At 47.2% G+C, this 6,000-nt stretch overlaps 1 non-coding gene across 1 annotated transcript; it reads right to left on the reverse strand.

The window, feature by feature from the left end:
- Positions 1-5,688: 5,688 nt before the first annotated feature.
- LOC118021482 lies at positions 5,689-5,794 on the reverse strand. The gene has a single exon (XR_004682202.1). It is a non-coding gene; the product is annotated as a U6 spliceosomal RNA (small nuclear RNA).
- Positions 5,795-6,000: the final 206 nt, after the last annotated feature.

Consider the following 6,000-nt stretch of genomic DNA (forward strand, 5'->3'; position numbering starts at 1 on the left):
TTCCTGTTCAGGGGTTCTGTCAGATCTCTATGTTCTTAGAATAAGCTGCCCATTTTTGGTGTTATTTCGAGTGGATTTCTGTTTGTTGCCATCAAAAGAGCCTTTCTTGAATGTTCTTGATGGCTGCATTGCCTTCAATTTCTCTCCAGTGGAGCCTGTTCTCCCATGCCTTAGGAGAGGGGTCAGTGTCCCTCTCACCCCACAGTGCTGCTTCCCAGATGTTTCTGCAACACTTTTTAAAACAAACTGTCTTTTTAGGTCCATGTCCAGCATGAGGATGTACTATCGTCTTCCCTGTCATCCACTCTATCCAGACACTTTTCTAGGTTCCCTAATAAATGTCAAAAGTTCTGTTCTCCTTCTTTCTTCCCTTGCCATTATCCTGGGCAACCTCAGCATCCACATGGACGATTCATGCACTAGGTTATCCCTATATTCTATACCCTATCCATTCCCCAAATAATGGAAACAACATATTAAAAAATGGTACCTATCTTATAGCTTAGGAAATACTTTCCCAGTCATAATTTCATTATGTTTTGATTTTTGAACTCCGCTGCCAAAGCCACACCATAGACTCATCCCCTTATACCTGCCTCACTTCCAAAACCTGGGTGTCTCCATTCTCCTTTAATGAAGACAATCTCCTGGGCTCCATTATTTTCCTTTAGTTTCTCCCAAGAGCCTTCTCTTGGGTTTCATCAGAGCCTGTGTCTTTACTCTTCCCGAATCTCCTAGGCTCCCAGCTCCCTTCTGTTTCCTGCCCGCTCAGCCAGGATCTGATTCCTGGTCTCTGCAGCACTGCCAGGAAGCTGGAGCATCACTCGTCCTGGCAGATCTCCTCTGCGCCCACCTGGTCCATCTTGCTTATCCCCAACCCCTGCTCCTGATGGTCAGCCCCTTACCACTCAGGCGTGCCATTCTCTCCATTTCCCCTCTCCTGCCCTCTCCCTTTCTCATTTCAGCTATGTCCTAAATGCCATTTAAAAATATTTTATTAATTCTTTGTTAACTCCCGGTCTCTATTGTCTTCCTCTTGGTCCCAGTCCTCCTTCTCCCTGCCCTCTTACTCACCATGCTCCAGTCTCCTCCAGGATATGACCACATCCATTTTTCCTCTTTCTCTACCGTCTCAGTGTCAGGTCCCCTTCTCACTGATTTAAATGAATGGTGAAATATGTCTATAGAAACCAACCCTTCTTCAATCTCGCTTCTCCCTGAAGCTACCATTCACTATCTTCTCACCCCCTTCTTTAGAGTTTCTACTCAACACTGTCACACATTCCTTCTTCAACCCTCCAAATTCTGTCCTGACAGAACCTCCTTTTTCAAAGGAAAACAATGACTGTCCGATTTCCTAATTCCAACTTGACCACAAAACTCTGGGAAGTCTCCTCTTTTGGCCTTCATGACACTCTTTCTCCAGATTCTCCTTGAAGCTCTCTGACCCAAGTTTTCCTTTGTCATTCTTTAAATGTGGGCCTCTCCCAAAGTTCTCATCTTGGTCCCGGAAGGCCTTCTTGCTTTGCTTCCCTCCCAGCACCATGTCATTCTCTCCCACAGCTTCACCCACATGCCGGTCACTTTCCCCACCCACTTTGACCCCACCCCATCTCTTCTGAGCTCCTGACCTACATTTCCAACTGCCAATGGGACATCTCACTTCAAACTTGGCATGTCTCCCACTGAGCTCAGATTCTTTACCCTACAAATCACCGATCTTGTGTACATGCCACCAACAGCCAGCCACATACATAGAAACCTTGGCGGGTGACTTCTCACAGTTCACCAGTAGCTCATGCTGCCAGGTGGCCATGCAGTTTGTGACCGTTCTGGAATTCAGGGCCTCCCTCCCTCTCCCTGCTCAACTGCCATTACCATCTTCCTGGTTCACCTCCCTCCAAACTCTTCTCTTTCCAACCTTAAAAACAGCGATTTAATCATCCTATTTCCGCCTCAGAGACAGCACTGATTCCTCACTGTGTACAGGGAAAGGCTCAGACTCCTTGGAAGGGCAGTCGAAGCCCCCCATGGTATTCCTGGCACGTTTCCCACCACACACTCCATGCCCCTCGCTCCTGCCACGTGGGCCTCCCCGTAGTTCCCCGAACCTGCTTTTCTTTATCCCATGGCTCCACTTGCTATTCCTCCTGTCGGGAAGATATTTCTCTTCATTTTCTGCCAACTCAAATGGTCCCATAAGTCAAAATTCAGGTCAATGGTCATTTTTTCTGTGAAGCCTTCTTTGATCCTCCCTGGACAGTAGTTGCTTCTCCCGTTTCCCTTAGTGGGTCACGTCTCACACTTAGTTGACTATGCCTTGAATTACGAGTTAGTTTTGTTTCTGTCTGTGAATTCTTTAACAACAACTGTTTATTGAATAACATGTGTTCTTCGTTCTTATCCTGTCATTTAATATTTACCACAGCTCTTCGATGTGGTATCAGTATCGCCCTTTGCCAAGGAAGAAACTGGGGCTCAAAGGTGCCTCATTTCTTCCTGAGGTCACATGGCTGTTAAGTGGAAGAACCAGAACCTGAGCCCGGGGCTGCTTTACCCCAAAGCTCAGTCTCTTTTCGCTAGACCAGTTGTTTCCAATCTTCATTGTGCATTGAAATCACCGGAGGGAATCTTTCAAAACTATTGATTTACCCGATGGTATTGGTATGGAGCCCACCCCAGGCATCAGGGTATGTGGTTTTATTTTTCCAGTTGCCCAGGTAACCCTAATACACAGCAAAGTCTGGGAGGCACTGCTCTAGGCTCTTTGGCAGGCAGCACACAGTGTGTTTAATATAGATTGGCCCTAAATACTTTCCCCGAATGCTTTTCTGCTCCTCTGGACACTTTATCCCTAAATCCTAAGGTTGGCAAAAATTCAAAAGCAAAAACAAACAGAGAAAGAAATTAATTATCTGGCTAACATGAGCCCCAAATTCATTTCCAGTGATATTTTCCAAATCAGTATAAAGAAATTAGCACAGGCCAAAGTTGTTTAAACTAATTGATCCTCAATTGCCTTGCTTTGGGGAGAGACATGCCTCCTCCTCGGCACCCTCCCACCCCTCTTGTTTGTCATCACTCATCCACCGTGTGTTGTCACCACTTGTCTCCACAGATGGACCCCAAGGCCGAGCCTACCTTCTTTGGAAGAGAAGTTGAGACGTGGCAGGGAAAGCATGGATAGAAGGTATGGACCATGGCAATGATCAGGTCACACTCCCTAGTCCTCGCAGGCTGTCACAGCCATGCGCTGCCCCAGAAGTTGCTGGAAAAAATCTCACTGGGTCAGTCACTCCCCATATTGCAATGACTATCCTCTATGCATAATTTAAGGTTATTTTATTACAGCCAAATTTATGGAAATAATTTGAAAACTGTGCTTTAAAATGCTTTGTCCTAAGACTTATTTATAACTTTTAGTATTAGAGTCCACCAATGAGGAAACATCACCTAATAAAACTGTGCTGTGAATTTATGTGAACGTCCTATCTAATTAGTAGGATGTGCCTTCTCATCCAATCCCATTAGAGCTTCCATTCTGTTGCATAGAGGGAGCAAACTACAGACCTTCCAGCGTCCGTGAAGGCCAGAACACTCTTCTCCGATGTTTGTTGGATTCAGACGGTGATCATTGCTAGCGATAGTCTAGAACACATGAGAGCTATAGACATCACTTGTGCTCAAAGTTTGGGGTAAATTAAATAATTCATTCACTGAACTTTATTTGGAGTCCTCCCTCCGTGCCCACGCATACATACAGCGTCTGTAATACAGAGCTAAGTACTTCTGGAGCCCAGGGACTCACACAGGAGGGCTCCTTTATCCAGATGCCTAACGCTAAGTTAAAGGGTCTCAGTTAGATGATATGCTAAGGCGGTCATTCGGAAGAGGCTGCAGGGCCTCAAATGATTGAAGGCTAAGCGCATGGCACTTGTGGGCCCTTTGTCCCCGAGAGCAGGCAAGAGAACCAGGTGCAGGTCCTGCCTTTAACTTTTGACCTCAGCTTCTCGGTGGAAAGCAAGACAGTCACATCAGAAATTTATTTCCAAGGGCATCCCATCTCTCCTCCGTGGTGAGTCTGGGGATCTGTGAGAGTTCACGGCATGGGAGGCCTTCTGGCAATGAGGTGTGTATTCAACTTGGAGGGGGGAAGTGTTGGGAAGAATATCAGCCGGGGGCCCGCTCGGAAACGCACGCCATACCAGTTAGGTTAACAGAGACAGTTTAATATGAAGAATCAGTAACCAGGTTCTGAAGGACATAGAGGACACTCTGAGATATCTCAGCGACAGGAAGAGCCGGAAACAGCCACCGACCGGCACGCAGGGGTAGAGGAACAAAGAGAAAAGGTTGGATTAGACATGAGAAACTTGGAGAAGAGGTCCCAGAGCTGGTACAGGGGTCCCGCCCAGATGGCGCTCGTGCCTCTTAGAGCCCCAGTGAGGCTGGTTTGGGGGTGTGGGGAAGACCTGCAAAAGGCCGAGCTGCTGCTGCAGGAAGAACTGTTGCTGGAAGGACCCCCACGGGAATGTCCAACGGGAGGAAAGGCCTGCCGTCTCCCCGTAGCGCCTCCTTCTGGAAGAGCTGCCGAGGACCAGCAAAGCGGGACCGGTTTGCAGCCTCAGCCCTTGGCCCCTAGCCAAACCCGGAGGGGCGGGTTTGAGACTGAGAGCCAACAGTCTAATAACCGGTCCTGGAAGCAATGCGAACAGGGCCCGCTACAAGCCGGGAAAGAGTTTAAGCAAAGTGGTAACAATATCTGCCATGTCCACGCGTCCGCTTTGTATCGTTTTACTCATTCGCTCATTAATCCTCACAGTGCCCTGAGGAAATCAGTTCTGTTACTCACCTGAGGCCAAGGCGCAGCGGGGTAGCTTGGGGTAGACGACCGCCGCACACGTACCCGGCCCCCGAGGGCAGAACGGGGGTCTGCTCACAGGACTGTCCGGCTGCAGAACTCTGGCCTCACGGGAGGCACAGCGCTTGCCGAAAATGGGCTCGGTGCGCCCGAGCGGCCGGGTGAGGGGTTTGACTGGAAAGGTGGACATGGATTCGGAAAGGTGCTTTTTGGCTCATTTGTGGAGGGGCAAGGGATTGGGGCCTTTTAGGCAATGGGAACCAGTGACAATTTTGGAATACGGCAGTGAAATGGTGGAAACTTTATTTAGAGAGATTTATTTGGAGTGCGCAAGATGATTTGAAGAGAGAGGAATCTGGGCCAGTGAGGCTCATTATGAATTATAGTAATTTAGAAAGGAGGTGATATGGGCCTTGGTTTGGGTGGTGGCAATGAGAAAGGAAAGGGAGAAATGTGTGGAAGAAAGAAAGAACGAGAATGGAGAGACACAGATATTGCATGAAAAATAGAACTCAAAGATAATTCTGAAGTTTTTGGGTGTAGATAACTAACAGAACGATACTGCCTTTCAAAACAAATTCTGGGGATTCTGGAATGCCTTTTCTTTAAGAATGTGGCCTCTGCCTGGGCGCACTGCCCATCCCCCAGCAACCATGATAGCATGGGGCCCCCAGTGCTCTGCTGAATCCTCCTGGATTATCATCAGCAAAGTTGATAATTTAGAATTGAGAGGTAACTACTTACTGCGTAGTCAGGGAAAATATTTGACTGGAGTTGAGGAACTGGATTCTGTCATCCTGTTATTGCTGTGTATTTTACTTTTTTTTTTAAATATGAAATGCTTCACGAATTTGCATGTGATCTGTGCACAGGGACTATGCTAATCTTCTCTGTATGGTTACAGTTTTAGTATACATGCTCCAAAGCGAGCACGCTGTGTATTATACTTTGTCCGAATTAGTTAACAGTGTGGCTAAGAGAGTTTATTGGGATAATGGATATCAGTGGCTCTCTAACTCGTTTTCATCATAATCACCGGTAGAAGTTTTAAATAATACAACACCTGGACCCATCTTCAGGGTATCTGATCTCAATTCATCTAGGACAGGACCTAATTTTTATTTTTTTGCAGAGGGTGG

Source organism: Mirounga leonina, unplaced genomic scaffold (assembly GCF_011800145.1).
Source record: "Mirounga leonina isolate KUSES-001 unplaced genomic scaffold, KU_Mleo_1.0 Mir_174, whole genome shotgun sequence".
Taxonomy (NCBI): domain Eukaryota; kingdom Metazoa; phylum Chordata; class Mammalia; order Carnivora; family Phocidae; genus Mirounga; species Mirounga leonina.